This window comes from Pelophylax lessonae (assembly GCF_965119305.1).
Source record: "Pelophylax lessonae genome assembly, chromosome: 4".
In the NCBI taxonomy this organism is placed as follows: domain Eukaryota; kingdom Metazoa; phylum Chordata; class Amphibia; order Anura; family Ranidae; genus Pelophylax; species Pelophylax lessonae.
Genome location: NC_138771.1, coordinates 148,703,161 through 148,721,830, shown reverse-complemented (window position 1 = coordinate 148,721,830; position 18,670 = coordinate 148,703,161).

Sequence of the window (18,670 nt, the reverse complement as noted above, 5' to 3'; positions counted from 1 at the left end):
GGTTTTGTCTGTGCCATATTTAGAGAAATTTCTCATTACTTTCTGTTCTGACTTCTGCAAAGTATGTCAGATAGAAACCTCAGACTCAACAGTCTCATAAGAAATAAGCCACTGATGTGTTAGCTCATTCCAGTTGCAGCTGCCAAGTAATCATGCTAATGATGTGAAAAGGAGAGTAGAGGACCTCTTTCTGGCTGGACAGAAGACTACATGATAATCATAATTATTCATTTATTACAGGTATTTATAAAGTGCCATAAATTTATGCAGCACTTTAAATATATATTGGACTTTCACATCAGTTCCTGCCCTCCAGACCCTTACAATCTAAGGTCCCTAACTCACCTTTATACATACAAATACTTGGGCCTATTTTGACAAGGGTTAATTAACCTACCAGCATGTTGTTGGAGTGTGGAAGAAAGCAGAGTACCCATATGCAATATCTAATATTCTTATACACTACATTGTCAAAAGTATTGGGACACCTGCCTTTACACACACATGAACCTAAATGGCATCCCAGTTTTAGTATGTAGGGTTCAATATATAACAACTTCAACTTTTCTGGGAAGGCTGTCCACAAGGTTTAGGAGTGTGTCTATGTGAATGTTTGACCATACTTTCAGAAGCGCATTTGTGAGGTCAGGCTCTATGTTGGACTAGAAGGCCTGGCTCACAGTCTGTGCTCTAATTCATTCCAAAGGTGTTCTATCAAGTTGACTCATCCTGACCTCAGGATGGCAGGCCAGTCAAGTTCCTCCACCCCTCTTGCTCATCCATGTCTTTATGAACCTTGCTTGGTGCACTGGGACACAGTCATGGTGGAACAGGAAGGGGCCATCCCCAAACAGTTTCCACAAAGTTAGGAGCATAAAATTGTCCAAAATGTCTTAGTATGCTGATTTCTTAAGAGTTCCCTTCAATGGAACTAAGGGGCCAATTCCAACCTCTGAAAAACAACCCCACATCATAATCCCTCCACCAAATAATTTGGACCAGTGCACAAAGCAAGGTCCATAAAGACATTGATAAGCAAGTTTGGGGTGGAGGAACTTGACTGGCCTGCACCTCAACCCGATAGAACACCTTTTTGGATGAATTACAGCGGAGAATGTGAGCAAGGCCCTCTCATTCCACATCAGTGCCCGACCAGATGTCCTTCTCGAAAAATGGTCAAACAGCCTTCCCAAAAGAGTTGAAGCTGTTATAGCTGCAAAGGGTGGGCCAACTCAATATTGAACCCTATGGACTAAAACTGGGATGCCATTAAAGTTCATGTGCGTATAAAGGCAGACATCCCAATACTTTTGACAATATAATGTATATACAGTATGTAATTATAACACATAATATCAGATGTATTGTGCCAAACAGATGGTCTGTCACTTTGTAAAGATGCTGACAGTGTCTTTATTTTTCTCAAGTTTTTGGTGTTTTCCTTGCCAGCGCTAAGTTCTTATCTGTCCTGTTTGTGGCTATTTAAGTGCTCTGCCGGTCACCACCTTTATAATAGTCTGTACTGACTGTTGCCCTTTACCTTTTGCCTGTTCCTGCATTAAAGCTAGACCCTTCTGTCTTTTTATAAGTATATTTTATTTCAGCAGTCCAACTGGTACATAGGTAAGAGATATACAGTATGACACAAAAGTGAGTACACCCCTCACATTTTTGTAAATATTGTATTATATCTTTTCATGTGACAACACTGAAGAAATTACAATTGATTATTTTAAAGAGGGTGATTCTTTTCTATACCCACTGTACCCTGTCGGTCTACTGTGTACTGGTATTGTGTCTATTATTGTCTTATGTTTGCAGTAGCCCAGCTAGGCTATCTAATAAGTTGTATAATGGGGGTTTTCCTGCTGCGCAAGTCCATCTGTACCCTTCAACTGCTTTGGCAAAGACCAGGTGTTTCCACCTGTATTCAGATGACAACAATTTACCACCAGCTGCTAACACAGTTTCCTAGTTTGTCTGACCTGATCTTATGCTAGTTCTTCTTTCTGCAAAATGCTCAGATTACTGTTCCTGCTCTGCCTTGGATTTCTACTTTGCTCCTGTCAACAAGTTCCTTCATTCAAAGAATTCCCAAAACTCCTAGATATGGCCAGCAATCCCCTGTTACCCATGACAATAACATTCTTCTCCGTGAAAAGAAGGGATGTCTCCAGAGTTTAAGTGGTAATGCAATTGCAAACATAATTACTAGCTCCTTACACAAGACAAACTGAAATAAATAAAGGATAAGAAACACTTTTAATTATTGCAGCTTGTCATGTTGGAAGTTATATTAACCTATCACACATTGAGTGAACCATACAAGATGCTTAAAAGCCTTTACTAGCTAGTTTCTTGGAATTTGCGGTCACACTTTGGCAAACTCACAACCAGTGTTATTATAAAAAAAACATATCACATGTTACAGCACCCCTGATTAAAATCATTTTTCTCATATCCTGTATTTTCATAAACACATATTATTGCAGATTATTGCAGTAAATGCTCCTTGCCCATGTTGTTTCTCATGTTAGCATACTTGAAGATAGATACCATATCATACATTCACAAAGAAAATTGTATTGTAAGTACTTTTTTTTTTTACCATGAGGTCCAGTCATTAACTAGTTGCCACCCACAGGACATCCATGGATGTCCTTGGATTGGGGCGGGTATACTGGGTTGATGCCTGCACCTAGAGGCATCATCCCAGCATTACATTTTTCAGCCAGCAATTCTGATTGTAGCAGAAGTGATTCAAGTGGCTAAATAGGCACTCAACCACTTCTGCGGGTTGGTGCCGCCCGTGCGTCTTTTACTGGGCTCTGCTGTCCAATTGCAGAGCCCTGGAGTGATGCTGCCTGTCATCAGCTGCACAGAATAGAGAGAGAGAGAGAGAGAGAGGAACAGATGTTGTTCCTCTTTCTCGGTGACCCCAGGAAACCAGGAGCTATGGGTATGTCGTCACTTCCGGTTCCGCCTCTTTGCTTACCTGGCTGTTAGCGGCCAGGAAAGCAGCCAATCAGACTGATCTGTGTCATATCGGCTGCATTGGAGGCCAGAGGAGAGATTAGATTTGGGATCTAATAGACCCCACATCTCTTCATAAAGAGGATCTGTCACGGTCCATGCTGCCACAAGGCAGCTGTTCATCCCTTATGATAGCAATAAAGTTCATCTAAAAAGAAACGTGTAAAAAAAAAAAAAAAAAAATAGTTTTGTATAAAATTAATAATTATAATTTAAAAAAATGTATAGCACCTCCATCCCCCCGTGCTTACGTGTAAATCCGAAAGCGTGCGTTACTCCTGCATGAATATGTAAATGGTGATCGCACCATACAAGTGAGGTATAATTGCGAACGTCAGAGCAGGAACGTTAATTCTAGCACCTGAACCCCTGTGTAACTCTAAACTGGTAGCCTATAAAGGCGTTTAAGGCAATACCTATGGAGAATTTTAAGTATCGTAGTTTGCTGCCGTACCACGGGCAATTTTATTTTAAAACATGACATGTTACATCATCTTTTACATAATACAGATAAAATTGGGGTTAATATTGTGTTTTGGGGTTTTTTTCCATTAAACTGTTATCTTTTTAGGGGCACCTCATAAATTTGATAAAGTATGGAGAGGATGGGTTGAGTCCCCACACACTGTTTCTGATTGATTGTTTTTCTTTTTTGGGTATATTTTCAGTTCTCTAGGATGTTCATAGTGAATTAAGTGACCTGTTTATTATTTATAGATATGTGAGGTTTCCTGATATCTGCATTGTATAAAAAGATGTATTGTATTTCAGTTTCTGCTAAGGTATCTTACTGTACTGCCGGTGGGGTATGTGGGTTTCCTTACTTTATCCTAGGATGTGGAGAGTGCCGTACAGGTTGCAGGTGTAATTTGTATATCCCCCCCCCCTTTTCTTTTTTTTTTGTTCTGTTTTATTGCTTTGTTTTTTACTTGCATATCACAGACTGTATGTAGTGGTTGTATTTTTGTTTGTCATATATGACATATATATATCATATATATGACATACAACTGTGGTGTATTTTTTTTAAATTGAAGACAATAAAAAAAGTAAAAAAAAAACAGTTTTCTTTTTTCTTAATTTAGTTTATAAAACCGCTGCACAAATACCATGTGACATTAAAAATTGGCACACCTATCAGTTTATTATATAGAGCCTCTGCTAAAGAATATATATATATATATATATATATATATATATATATATATATATATATATATAATGTTTAGGGGTTCTCGATTTTTACATGTACAAGTGAAGTGTCAGAACTGGCCCGGATACAAAGTGGTTAACATACATTCCAGCTACACAGGTAATCCACTGACATTTATTGGAACATCTTTCCACTTATAAGGATGGAGGCTATCCCTTAGCACTCAAAAAATCAACTATTGCCTGTCCCTGAGTAAAGTAACTTTTGGTCAGCTTCTGTGGCTGGAGCTACATTACTCAGAAATGGATAACTAGCTTCAAGTTGTCTGAGCTACGTTTTAAGGAGCAAGTGATCAATGGGTGTCCGAGTTGTGCCAACCTTATGAGCCCAATGAGTAGAGAGTTTTCTTCTTTTTTTAGCTGTACATTTATTTTGCAGGCTGGCTGATAGCTTACATGAAAGTTGCTTTCACAGAACTTATAAATCCCCCATTTCTTTACTGTTTTGTAACAGGCTTAGGTGAAGGCAACCAGTTAGAAAACAGAAAAGGTTAACATAGAGAGTCAGATGCTCTACAAAAATAGTCACAAAAGAAAATCTTACCTGAAGTATTTTTAAAAGGTTGTGGAGAAGAAAAAAATAATCTGTCTTTTTATCTTCTTTTCTGTCTAAATATCTAAACCTTAGCATATATTGGGGTACCAACAACCACAAGATATCCTAAAATGACAAGCCTAACAGTATGGATCAGAATTATAGTGTATACCAAATAGTCCACATTGGCATTGCATAGAAAAGTTGAGAGACAGCACTACTGGGGAAAGCAAAAAAAAAAAAAAGGCTCAACAATAGGAATGGTTTTATATTTCATAGCTATGATCCTGGCGTATTACTTATACTGCACTTGCTTAACCAAATTACCTTTTTCAAGTAAATTTCCTTTAAGGATACGTCCTTTAAAATGTCTGAAATTATTGAAGCCTGCAGTCTTTTTTCATAATTCATCATATATCTTTGTCTTTTTGTTAACAAAAGCCCTGTATTTTCTTATACTACACTCTCTTGACTATGATGATGTATTCAGGTACATGTTTCGTCCTGAAGATTATTGGAGTTATCTCTGAGGACTAATACTGATAAATCATTACTGTCTGGCAGTATAACATCCAAATATAACATCCCCATATTAAGCATATTTTAGCCAATGAACCCAGACTTCTCTGCACACTAGATCTTTGATTGCAAGGTTCAGAGAATCAAAAATTAATATTTATCTACACACTCCAAGTCTTTTAATATCCTCCCGCACTGCATTCGATAGATTATAATTCACACAGAAATACTCCTTAATTATTCATTTTAAAGGAAACTGCAATAAGTTTAGGAAGAAATTCAGCTTCAAGCTTTCCTCGAAAAGTGCAATCCCACTGGGACCTAATGGAGCTAATTGAGCTGCATGGCTGCAATACTGGTCATTAAAGGAGCGTGATGAATAATCAGTAAGTCTAAAACATTTTGATTGATTCACTGGCCTATAAAACAGAAAAAAATACATGAAAGAAAGCACAAAATAAAGTGGTAAACAAAATAAAGTGAAAAATTCATGATCAGTATGCATATTGGAATTGTATGTTAGAAATTATAGTCCTAGGAGACCTGAATGATGTGTCTATTTCTATGTACCCTGCAAAGCACTGCATAATATTTGAAAGCAACCTACGTTCAGAGAATAAAGAATCATAAAATCAAATGTACATGTCTGCAATGGAAATATGGCTGGCCACTGTGTTTTTTTTTTAATGCAGATGTTAAATTGCAGGACCACATTAAGACACTGTTAAATGATATGAAGAGTTTTACTTTTCTTTCAAGTTGAATGTGGCTCTCATTTTTTGCTAATTCCCCCTCGTCAGTTAAAACATGCACACTAATGGAGTTCATATGGTGTTAGGAAGCTCATTAAACGCATAGTCCACCTTTGTAGCTATCTTTTATGTTACATGTACTCTTTATTTAGGGTGTAAGACAAAACATAGTCACATTTCCCTGCCCCCCATCCTCGTACCACTCCACTCATATTAGAAAGAGTGGCTGCTATACAAAGACCTGATAACTTAGGAAAAAAAGCATCAAAGTACTATATCTACAGTTTTGTAATATATACAGTATATCTAATTGTATGGAAATGTGCAGTGTTTAACAACATGTCAGCAAGAACTGCTAAAGTCTTAAAGTGGTTCTAAAGATCGATGATTTTTTTCACCTTAATGCATTCTCTGCATTAAGGTAAAAAAAAAGAAAACTTTCTGAGTGTCCCCCCCCCCCTTATACTTACTGAACCCAATCTCGATCCAGCAATGTGCACAAGAGCAGCAGTTTTCTCCCTCCTCCTAGGTGCAAAGATATTGGTTCCCACTGCTGTCAATTGCAGCTAGTGAGGAGGGATCAGGAAGTGGGGCTGGGTCACTTTCTGTGTGTCTGTGGACACACAGAGCTGGCTAGAGAGTGAGCCCGCAAAAGTTCCCTGCATAGCATGCGACTTCCTATGGTAGGCACCTGGCTGGAGGGGGGGGAGCCATGAGCACCGCCGGGGGGACCCTAGAAGAGGAGGATTGGGGCTACTCTATGCAAAAAAACACAGAGCAGGTAAGTATGACATGTTGGTTATTTTAAAAAATGAAGGGCTTACAGTCACTTTTACTGTTTTAATACACTGGTCAAACCAAATCAATGGTGATAATAAAATGGGAAAATTTCCCTGAACTGCTTAAAAAAAGGTAAAACTCACACTTGACAGCAAAATATTGTAGAAAAATAAATATGTGTTGCTTGCAAATACAGGTGACAAGTTTTTTAAAGTAGATCTATAGTCAAAACTTTTTGGATAGAGTAATAGAGGATTATAGCCCGACAGTTTATTTTTTGCCATCCGCATCCCGTTGGGAAGATTTACTTTTACTTTTTGTCCCACAGCCAAAACAAGCTTTAGGGACCCCCAGGTCACCAGAAATAGTGTCCCCATTGGAATATTTCCTCTCTATTAGTTTTCTAGGGGCAACCCAAAAACCGTCCGTTAGACTTAACGGTAACGGTGTTTCTACAAACCTTCCAGGACACATGAGAGATGAGAGGCTCCACCCTACATGAAACACAATCAGTTCACAGCTCTTAAAAGGCCCCACCCTTCCCCTTGCCCCTCAGTTGTAAAAAAACTAGTTCTCCAACCTATTGTTTACATCCTTTCCTCACCCTTTTAACAGGGCGGGAAGGAGGCCTGCCATCCTGCAAGGTTTGTAGAAACACTGTTACTGCTAAGTATAACGGATGGTTTTCTCCTCTCACCTTCCAGGACGGCAACACATGAGAGGATAATAAAGTAACCACAGGCCTACCTTAGGGTGAGACCACTGCCTGAAAGATCTTCCTGCCAAATGCCAGGCTTGCAGCGCGTTTTACCTCCACTCCATTGGGAGTGATGCACATATCTTGGATCAAGAGGCTGATCAGCAGGTTTGTCCCTCCGAAGTCTCTGCCTTCTCTGCTTCGGATGCAGGACCTATCTGGAGTTTAACTTAAAGATGAAATCAGAAAAACCTGTGAAACCAGTAGGTTAGTAAGTTTGACTGTCTAAATCATCTAGCAATCATAATCTATCCTGTCTAATCTATCCTGTCTGTACCACTTCTAAGGGCCACTGACAGGACTAATCCAAAACTTGTTCTGTGAAACAAAGACACTACTTTGATTAACAAAGCAGATCTGGCTTAAAGACTACGCTGTTCAGGAGCATGATTTAATTTAATGATTTAAATTACTATTTATCTTTCATAGTGATGGGTAAAAGGAAGCCAGCTTAAGGGAAATAGATTAAGATGAGGTTATTACCTGGGCTCAGAAGCTGGACTGGTATGTACCCAAAGTACACCAAACCTATGACTTCCCTCACAACTGAAGGTTAGCATGTCAGTTGTGAAAAATGCTCTATATACCAGAAAACTCCTTATAGACCTGCCCGCAAATGCAATAAAATTAAGCTGAAAGGAGCTTGTTAAAAGAATGCTTTTAACCATGTCGTAACGATCAGGTGTCCTGCCTGATGCCTGGAACAATAATCCACTCCCTATAGACCTGTCCACAAATATAATAAAATTAAGCAGAAAGGAGCTAGGTAAAATAATGTTTTTAACCATATTGTAGAGATCAGGTGTCCTACTTGATGTTTGGAACCATAATCCACTTCAATACCATTGGGTGCCTTTTGGTACTGATGAGGGATACATTAAGGAGATCCCTACTTCAGAGTAAGTCCATAGCAGTAGAAGAAAAAAAACATTGGCTTACTGCAACCAGTTATGCTAAGAGAGTGATATGAGGGATACATATAGAATTGTAAACCTATTGAGTTGGGTATACGGATCAGATAAGTTCTGATACCACATCTTCAGGCCACAATACCTCTATGAACAAAGTTGTATAACTATTATCACAATTATAGAAGATCACAGATTGTGCGTTATTGACGCACAGCACCAGAAAATAGATGCAAACAAAGGACATCAACATAGACAACAATGTCGTGTATTTCTAAAGTTCAGCAAGATAGACCAACCGAGAAAAGACACAACATAAACTTCAATGTTGTGTATTTTAAAAGTGCAATAAGCTAGGGCTATATAATATAAATAGGAAGATACAAACCATCTTCACTGTTGAATATTCAGATGTGCAGCCAAATGTAAAGATAGAAAGACACAAACAACCTCCAAGTTGTGTATTTCTTAAGTGTAGCAATATCAGCAATAAAACCAATATAAAGACAGAATGGGCACAAACTCCCTTGGTGTGCATTGCTGATGCCTGACAAGGTACCTTCATATAACCAAAAATTAACAGAAAAGATACAAACTCCAAAGTTTGTGCATTTCTGATAAGCAACAAGGTACAGTCATAACAGAAAAACACTAACAACGTCAATGTTGTGCTTTACTAATTAGCAAAAAGGTATAGTCATATAGTGCATATACACTGCCAACGTCAATGTTGCGCAGATCTGATTAGCAACAGGGTACAGTCATAAGACCAACAAAAAAAGTCACTAACCAAACTTAAATGCTGTGCATTTTTTTTTTTTCTTATAAATGTTAGTAATAAAATTTTAAAAGTTGTGCATCTTGATTAGTAACAATGCAGACATAACAGAAATGTCACTAGCTATCTTTAATGGTGTGCATTTGTGAATAGTAACATGGTATAGGCATGTAACAGAAATGTTACTAACAAAATTTAAAGTTTAGGGAACTTAATAAGTAACAGGGTAGTCATCACAGAAATGTCACTAGCCATCTTTAATGCTGTGCATTCCTGAGTAGTAACATGGTATAGCCATGTAACAGAAATGTAACTAACAAAATGTAAAAGTTTGTGCAACTTGATTAGTAACTGGGTAGTTATTACAGAAATGTCACTTAGCCATCTTGAATGCTTTGCATTTCTGAATAGTAACATGACATAGCCATGTAACAGAAATGTTACTAACAAAATGTAAAAGTTTGCAACTTGATTAGTAAAAATGTAGTCAGAACAGAAATGTCACTAGCAATCCTTAATATTGCGCATTTCTGAATAGCAACCTGGTACAGCCATGTAACAGAAATGTTACTAACAGCACTTTAAAGTTGTGCAGTTTGATTTGTACCAGTGTAGTCATATAACAGAAATGACACTGGGAACCTTTGTGCATTTCTGACTTAGCAGCCCGGGTACAGCCATGTAACCAACAGAAATGTTACTAACAACAATGTAGTGCATTTCTAATGTACAGAAACATAAGGTATAATAGAAAGACAACCCCAACTTTCAATGTGGTGTATTTCTAGTAAGCAAAAGAGTCATAAAGCCAAAATAAACAGAAAGGACACAAAATAAACTTCAATATTGTATATTTCTGATAATCAACAAGGCACAGTGAACCCAGAAAAGACACACAACTTAGTGTTGTGTATTTCTGATGAGCAGTAAAACAACCAGAAAAGACACAAATAAACGTCCACATTGTGTATTTCTGAGATGCAGCCAGACCAGGCATAAAGTCAGAGTCATGGTGAATTCAACTACAAAAAAGCCAGCAGAGGGCAAGCTTTATATAGGCATAGCTTAGACTCTAGATACTAAACCTTTATCCACCAGAGGAGAACCATAGTAGTTCCAAATAATGGAAGTCCAAGGTGGGTGCATACACCACAGTAGTAGTAGCTGTTACCCTACCATTTTATGAGTAGGTGTAGTTAGCCCACACACAGGTTGCAATCCAAGTCTCCCAGCATCTAAGGTCTTAACGAGCACAGACCTGGAGATAATTTAAGTCAGCGTCAGGAAGAGGTGGACACAATTTTAGCTTGGAGGCAATCAGACACCTGAAGGGCTTAACAAGTAAACATTAAATACAGGTTAGTATATGTAGCTCTTTGTATAGAGGTTTTGCTACCAGAAAACCATCACTCAGAGTTGCAGAAAACAATGATTCTAGTTCATCAAGGGGTTGGCAGTAGCCCAAACCACCAGGGGTCCCAATTAACTCTTACACACCAACCGATCTAACAGCAGTGTAAGGAGGAAACAATAGGTTGAAGCTTGTTAAGTTGTTACACATAGCATGTTAAACATAGCAAGCAACTCCATAAGAAAAAGTTCCCCAAGGGTACCCCTTGCTGTGTATTTCCACCATATATGGAGAAAATTTAGGAGTCAGGCTTTAAAGAGCAAGAAGACTCTAAATGAACATCTTGGAGATACGTGCCAGAATCATAGCCGCTGGCCTAATATATTCAGATTATCTGGTGTGTATTGCTGACCAGGGAAAAATATGTGGTATTACTCATGGAATCTCCACATTCCTGCAGACCACCTTACATTCCATTTGAATAACCATTTAGGAATGTCTAACTTGTTCAGAAATAGACACAGAGTCTTTCACCCCTTCACTAGATTTACCCTTTTTGATGTGCCATAGGGTTTATAGTAAGAGACTGGCAACTTAATGTTGCAATAACCACAGCATCTCCAAAGTTAAAAAGGAAACTGTGGAAATTGGTCTAGCTGAAGCTTCTGGGTCACTTGTTCCCAGGCCTAAGGGAAAGGATAGTAGTACCCTCATTAAGGGAGGGAGTACTATGACAAGCCCAAGAAACCACCTGGCTGCTATAAGGGATACTGCTGCTAAGCTCACAAGGCAAAGGGAAGTACACACCACTGTTGTTTTTTCCCCTTTTTCCACAGCCACAGGGCATGCTTTTCTATCCTCGTGATCACGAGGAGGATAGCGGCAAAAAATCACCCCTTCGCAATTTGCTGTCCCGACTGGGGAGCTGCAAAGTTAGGCTGTGGGCTTCACTCTGCAGCAGCATACACACCTTCTGGTATCCCACCTTATTTGAAAAGGGGGTGGGGGGCTAGCAGACAGCCTTTCTCTTCTTCTGCTGTCCTTCTAAGGCATTCTGCTATTTTCTGAACTCACCTCAGAAAAGGCACTTACCTGTCCCCCAATTTGCTTTGCCTGCAGCCAACTGTGCTGTCTTTCCCTCCTCCTTCTCCATGGGGTGGGTCCATGGCGCCCACTGTTTGCAGGGGAGGACAGGAGGAGACCCGAGCTGCTGAGTGGGCAACAAGCAAAGGGACCACCATGCTGTGTCCAACTTGCCTCTGCCACAAGAGGCAACCTGTGAGAAGCCCAAAAGGCGTGCAGGTAGAGTGCTGCCTCACTGGCATTCCTGAACCTGCCTCACAGGAGTATCATCCGACTCTCTAGGTCTTCTGGTCAGAGAAAAAAAACAAATGTTTCGCTGTAGGAGAAACACAATCATTACTGAGGGTCAAGGGGAAAGGTGGGGCCTTTTAACAGCTGTGAACTGATTGTGTTTCCTGTAGGGTGGAGGTTCTCATCTCTCATCTGTTGCCGTCTTGGAAGGTGAGAGCAGAAATTAGGGTTTTTTTTTTACTTTCACTTTTCGATGATAATGGTAAAGAGGACAAATAGAGTGGATGAATCTCCAGGGGCAGAGGTAGCAAGAAAAACGTAATAAACGTTCTAATCCATTTCTAAAACTAAAACAAAAAAAAAAGGTTTTGCCAATAGTAATACTTTAACCATTTGCCGACCACCCGCCGCAGATATACTGCGGCAGGCTGGCTCGGCTGCTCAAACCATTGTACCTGTACGGCGGTTCATGGGAGTGATCCTGGGAGAGAGAGTGTGCCAGATACCACTAGGCAGTGGGGATGCCGAACCACGGGGATGGCGGCCGCGATTGCCGCCGGGCACCCGCAATCGCTCCTTGCTGAGAGAGAATGATGATCTGCTGTTGTAAACGCAGTAGATTATTCTCTCTGAAATGAACACAAAGAGCAGGATGACAGGTCTCTGTGTTCATTTCACAAGTCTCTCCCCCATACAGTTAGAAAACACTCCCCAAGGCTCACACTTAACCCTTTGATCGCCCCTGGGTTAACCCCTTCCCTGCCAGTGTCATTATTACAGTAACAGTGCATATTTTTAGCACTGATTACAGTAGTAATGTCACTGGTGCCACCCAAAAGTGTCAAAAATGTCAGTCAGGGGTCCGATCTGTCCGCCACAATGTTGCAGTCCTGCTAAAAATCGCAGATTGCTGTCATTACTAGTAAAAAAAATTAAAAAACAAAAATGACATAAATCTTTCCCCTAGTTTGTAGACACGATAACCTTTGTGAAAACCAATCAAAATACGCTTATTGGGATTTTTTTACCAAAAATATGTAGCAGAATACAAATTGGCCTAAAAAGATGAAAAAAAATTAGATTTTTACATTTTCTTTTTTTTAATGTTATATAGCAGAAAGTGTTTTTCTTTCAGAATTGTCGCTCCTTTTTTTGTTTATAGCGCAAAACAAAAAATCGCAAGGAAAGCTCTATTTGTGGGGAAAAAAAAGGACATCAATTTTATTTGGATACAGCATTCCATGACCGCGCAATTGTCCGTTAAAGTAACGCAGTGCCGAATCGCAAAAAATGGCGTGGTCATTAAGGGGGCAAATTCTTCCGGTCCAGAATTGATTAAGAAGAAACACATACAATCATAAGTAATGTATTCTCAGATGCACATTAACACAGCATCCATGCAATTTTTATTAACTCTTCGGTTGAGACCTCAACAAAGTTGTGACAATTACATGAATGATGATGTTCCAGTTAGGAAATTATTTAGGTGCCTCTTATTGTTCTATGGTGAAATAAATCAATGCACAGCAACACACCTACCTCCTATGGGAAGTTCATTATGTCCTATGTAAAAAAAAAAACAGGTGCATAGGTGTTTCTAAAAGTGGCAAATGGAAAGGAAGGGGTTAAACCCAGGCCGCTGCTCCCCTAATATGCCCTATCCACTGAATGTGCATCTTAAATCCATTTTTCATATTGACAAAATATTCTTAGCACCAGTAAAACAAGAAGAGGCGATCTTAGCATTCGGGTACCAAATGATGTATACCAACAGACTCCTGAGATAGATATACAGCCCTGTTCAGGGGTCATATCTTTTCTGCTGGAATAAACAGAAGCCTCGTTTATTTGTATCTTTAGCTTTTACCATTACTTACTACTTGGATCTCTGTGTCAAAAAATGTTATTATGGTTAATGTGTGCTAGGTAATCATGCAGGCTAGGATTACATGAAAGCTGCTCATATCTGCTATCCCGTCAAATAAGAGTATTCTTCCCATCAAAAAATATTCTTGATCATTAAATGCAATGAAAGTGTTTTTGAACAAGCAAAAAGCAAAAACTAAATCAAGCTGTAGCTTGTAGGATTCCCCTGTTCATCTGCTGTAAATGGACAAGCTATTCCTGTGATAAATCCTTGTTGTAATACCACCTAGTATCATTTTATTTGGAGTTCATAATGTTCAATTTGCCCTTAGTTAAACAGGTGGCATTTGCTGTATAGCTATGTCCTTTTACAATACAGAATTTGTTTTGGTATAATCTCCTATAACAAGCATTACAAATGTAATTAAAATGACGGTCTTAACACCATATTGAGAGCACTGGAACCGCTAGCATCAAAATGACTCATACATACACAAATGCCTGCTGTAAGGAAATTCTGCCAAGTCTGTTCTCATGGTAATTTCTGAAAGCTTGATTTAAAAAAAAAAAACTCCTTTGTGACAGTCATAAATATTCACACCTTGGGTGCAATGCAAAATGTAGAATGGTTCCAGAGAAATTCCCTAGCTTCAAATAACCCACAGATACAATTTTTTCGCTAATTAAATATTTTTAAGATTCCCAGAGAATATATTGAGCTATATATTAATTATAATAGTGCCAATCAACATAAATTTGCAACTGTGCCACTAATTTAAATCTATGTAACTGTGAAATGTTAAGTGTTTAACACCTGAACAGAAATAGCTTTAAGATATTTATTTCATGAAAAATGTCTCTGTTTAACATGGCAATTGGAAGCACACCACGTAACACCTTTAAAGTGGTTAATCACACATGAAAGCGAACTGTACCATTGATGTTCCTATACACTGACTTGAGGCTTACCGATTAAAGTAATGCTTGAAACTGACTCAGTCCTTGCCACAATCATTCTGAATTACCTCTTCCTTCCTTTAAAAGGGACAATTACAGATCATTAAATCATAAGTTATTTTGCCTTTTGGAGGCACAGTTTAGGCATGGAGTTCAGAGAAAAAATTATGAAAATTAATTTAGGGGGTTGAGATATAGGGCTATATAAATATAGCGTTAGTCAGTTGATCCAGAAGAAGGTTAGAAGACCCTTAGCCCGGCCATACATAGTTAGAATCTCAGTGCAGCAGTAACCGGCCAAGATTAAAACCATTAGTGGGCAAGCTGAATGTACCAAGTTGATCAATCAATTAACATGGGTACAATCAGCCTGTCAGATTCTCTTGCATCATCGCTAGCAGCTGTAGCATAGCTGGCTTCCCCCACCGGGAGAAGACAATGGCCCGGCAGGAATGATTCCCGCATCAACACTGCCTGTGTTGAAGGGGGAATTGAGTAAAATTTGCTCCGTGTATGGCCGGCCTTATTAAGCATGGTCTAATTTGATGCAACAGGGAAAAACATTTTTTCCTGACCCCCCTAGGCAATCAGATACTCAATAGATTAACCACTTAAGCCCCGGAAGATTTTACCCCCATTCCGACCAGGGGGTATTTTGCGATTCGGCACTGCGTGACTTTAACAGACAATTGCGCGGTCGTGCGACGCTGTACCTAAACAAATTTGGCGTCCTTTTTTTCCCACAAACAGAGCTTTCTTTTGGTGGTATTTGATCACCTGTGCGATTTTTTGATCACGCGCTATAAACAAAAAAAGAGCGTCAATTTTGCAAAAATAGCAATATTTTTCACATTTTTTTATATGAAATTCCCCAAAAAAAAATTTAAAAATCAAAATTTTTTTACTTTTTCGGCCAATTTGTTTTATGCTACCTATGTTTGGTAAAAAAAATCGCAAAAAGCGTATTTTGATTGGTTTGCGCAAAAGTTATCGCGTTTACTAACAAAGGAAAAGATTTCTGTCATTTTTGTTGTTTTTTTTTTAACGTGTAATGGCGGCGATCTGCGATTTTTTTTGCGGTACTGCGACATTGGGGCGGACAGATCGGACCCTTGACTGACATTTTTGACACTTTTGGGGTTACCAGTGACATTTCTACAGTAATCAGTGCTATATATATGCACTGTTACTGTAAAAATACACTGGTAGTGAAGGGGTTAACTTTATTTGGGAGGGAGGGGCTGTGTGTATCCCTAGGGGCGTGCTTTCTACTGTGATTGGCTGGGGCTTGAGCTGTATGGACACTGATCAACGGATCTACATACTAGATCCGAGTGATCAGTATCCTAACAGCAAGGAGAATGACAGGTGGCTTGTTTACACAAGCTGCCTGACATTCTCCCTCTCCCCCGCCGATCGCCGAGTGACCGGCGGACATCGGGTCCGCCGGTCACACGCGCGGGGGGGTCCGTGACCACGCGGGAGCGGGGGCGCGCGCTCGCTCCCTAGACCCTCACAAGCTAGTGACGTAGCCCTACGTCACTTTGCCTGTGAGGGGCTGACTGCCGACGTAGATCGGCGTTAGGCAGTCGGCAAGTGGTTAACAATCTAAAGTGTTATTACCCAGGGCTCGAGTCCTGCAGGAACGCATGGGAATGGCGTCCCCGTACTTTTTTTACAGCAGGAACGCAGTTCCCATTGCCAGCCACGTCCTGCAGGCAGGGCCGCTGTCAAGGGGGAACCACAATCCCCTGCTGTGCAGCTGTGTAAAAAAAAAAATGTCTCTGGGCACCCTGCGTTCCATGGGAGTGGGAACAGTCAGTGGACTATTTTAGCAGTTTCGGGTAGGCGGATTAATCTGCCACAGCGCGCTATTCAACTCCAGCCTGGTCACCTGCCTCTTCAATGTGAATAGATGGTGACAGGCTGGGAACACTGTGGCGGATTAATCCGCCTACCCGAAACTGATAAAATAGTCCACTGACTGTTCCCGCTCCCATGGAACACAGGGGTCCCCGGCCGGCGCTGTGGGCAGTGGCGTACCAGCGGGGGGTGTCAGGCCGGTGTCCTGCATGGCGCCACCGGGCTGCCTCTCTGTGTGAGGAAGCTGCAGTGGCACTGTGACAGCTCCTTCAGTCCACACTGCTCGCGGGGTGCGGTGGCAGAAAGAAGGTAAGTGCCTGCTGTCATGCTGTGCAGCCTCATGTGTGTGCTGGATAGGAGGGGATGGGGCAGCTGCATAAAGAGGAATTGATCTTTCCATATTCCTCCTGCAGCCGCTGAATGCCTGATTCTCCTCTTATCCCATTTGCAGGCATTCGGTGGCTGCAGGAGGAATATGGAAAGATCAATTCCTCTTTATGCAGCTGCCCCATCCCCCTCCAATACAACTTATTTTGCTGGCCCCCCAGTGCTCTCCAGCCCCTCCTCCCAGTGCTATTTAGTCCCCCCCAGTGCTCTTAACCCCCCCAGTGTCTTAGCCCCCCGTGCTTTTTAGCCCCCCTCAGTGCTCTTAACCCCCCAATGCTCCTAACCCTCCGTGCTCTTAAACCCCCAGTGCTCCTAACCCCCCAGTGTCTTAGCCCCCCCCCCCCCAGTGCTCTTAACCCCCCAATGCTCCTAACCCCCCAGTGTCTTAGCCCCTACGTGTTCTTTAGCCCCCCAGTGCTCTCTAGCCCCCTAGTGCTCTTCAGCTCCCCACAGTGCTTTTCATCTCCCCCATGCTCTCTGGCTCCCCCAGTACTCTCCACCCCCCTGTGCTCCCTAGCTCCCCCCTCAGTGATTTCCAGTCCCCCCCCCCCCATGCTCTCCAGTTGGCCCCCCTCCCCCCATGCTCTCCATCCCCCTGGTTTTCCCTGCCCGCCCCTGCCGCACACTGCTGTGCAAATCACGTGATGTGTGTGCGATGCAAATTCAGCCATACAGATTGTATGGCTAAATTCGCATCGCATTGGGACACAACTCGCATGGGACCCTTTTTTGGGTCCGCACCCATGCGATCTGATTCATGTTGGAACTGACTAATACCAAGCACATTTGGAGTGACACATCTGAGGGGCATTGCTGTAAATTAGGGTACACTAGTGTTGCCCTCTGAAGAGTGAACCATAATGGATCACTTTTCAGAGGGTGTTTGCTAGGTGGCAAGGAAGCATTATGATGCCTCCTCACCATCTAATTTAATCCTTAAAAACCTGCACCACCTACAAAGGTTCCTCCTTATATCAGGACCCACCCCCTTCCTTAGTGCATTCACTCTGCGGAAGGTGGTCACTGTTCACTACAGTCCCCCCTACATCAGAGCCTGGTATTCCCCTTTACATCAGTCTGCAGGATTCCCCCTTACAGTGCAAGGGGGAACTCTGTGGACGCTGATGTGAAGGGGAGCTCTGATGTAAAGGGCAATGCTGCAGACCCTGATGTAAGTGGGAACTCTGATGTAAAGGGGAACGCAGTGGACTCTGATATAAGGTGGTCCCCCCCCTCCCCCCTTATATCAGAGTTCCCTTTTAGAGCATGATCTGCAGAATTCCCCTTTATGTCAGAGTTCCCTTGCATTGTAAGAGGGGATCCTGCAGACTCTGATGTTCTTTTCTGGCTGGGTATATTAATCTGACCTTCTTGTAAAGTTTATAATTTAAAATATTGATATTTGCACAGTTTACCACAGAATTCGGGCATTTTAGGTACTTTTTTTGCAATGTCGAGGGGGGGATCCTGGGTGAGTTCCCACACTTTTTTTCCCAGGACTTGACCCCTGTTATTACCTATAAACAGAAATGAAAATAGCCAATTAATTTTCATGCATTTAGAAAAGCATTTAGTCCTTTTTTTTAAAACAATCAATAAGTTTAGCCAACACTAGCTCCTGTGAAAGTTTGTCATTTTACAGCTTTTCCTTAAAAGAA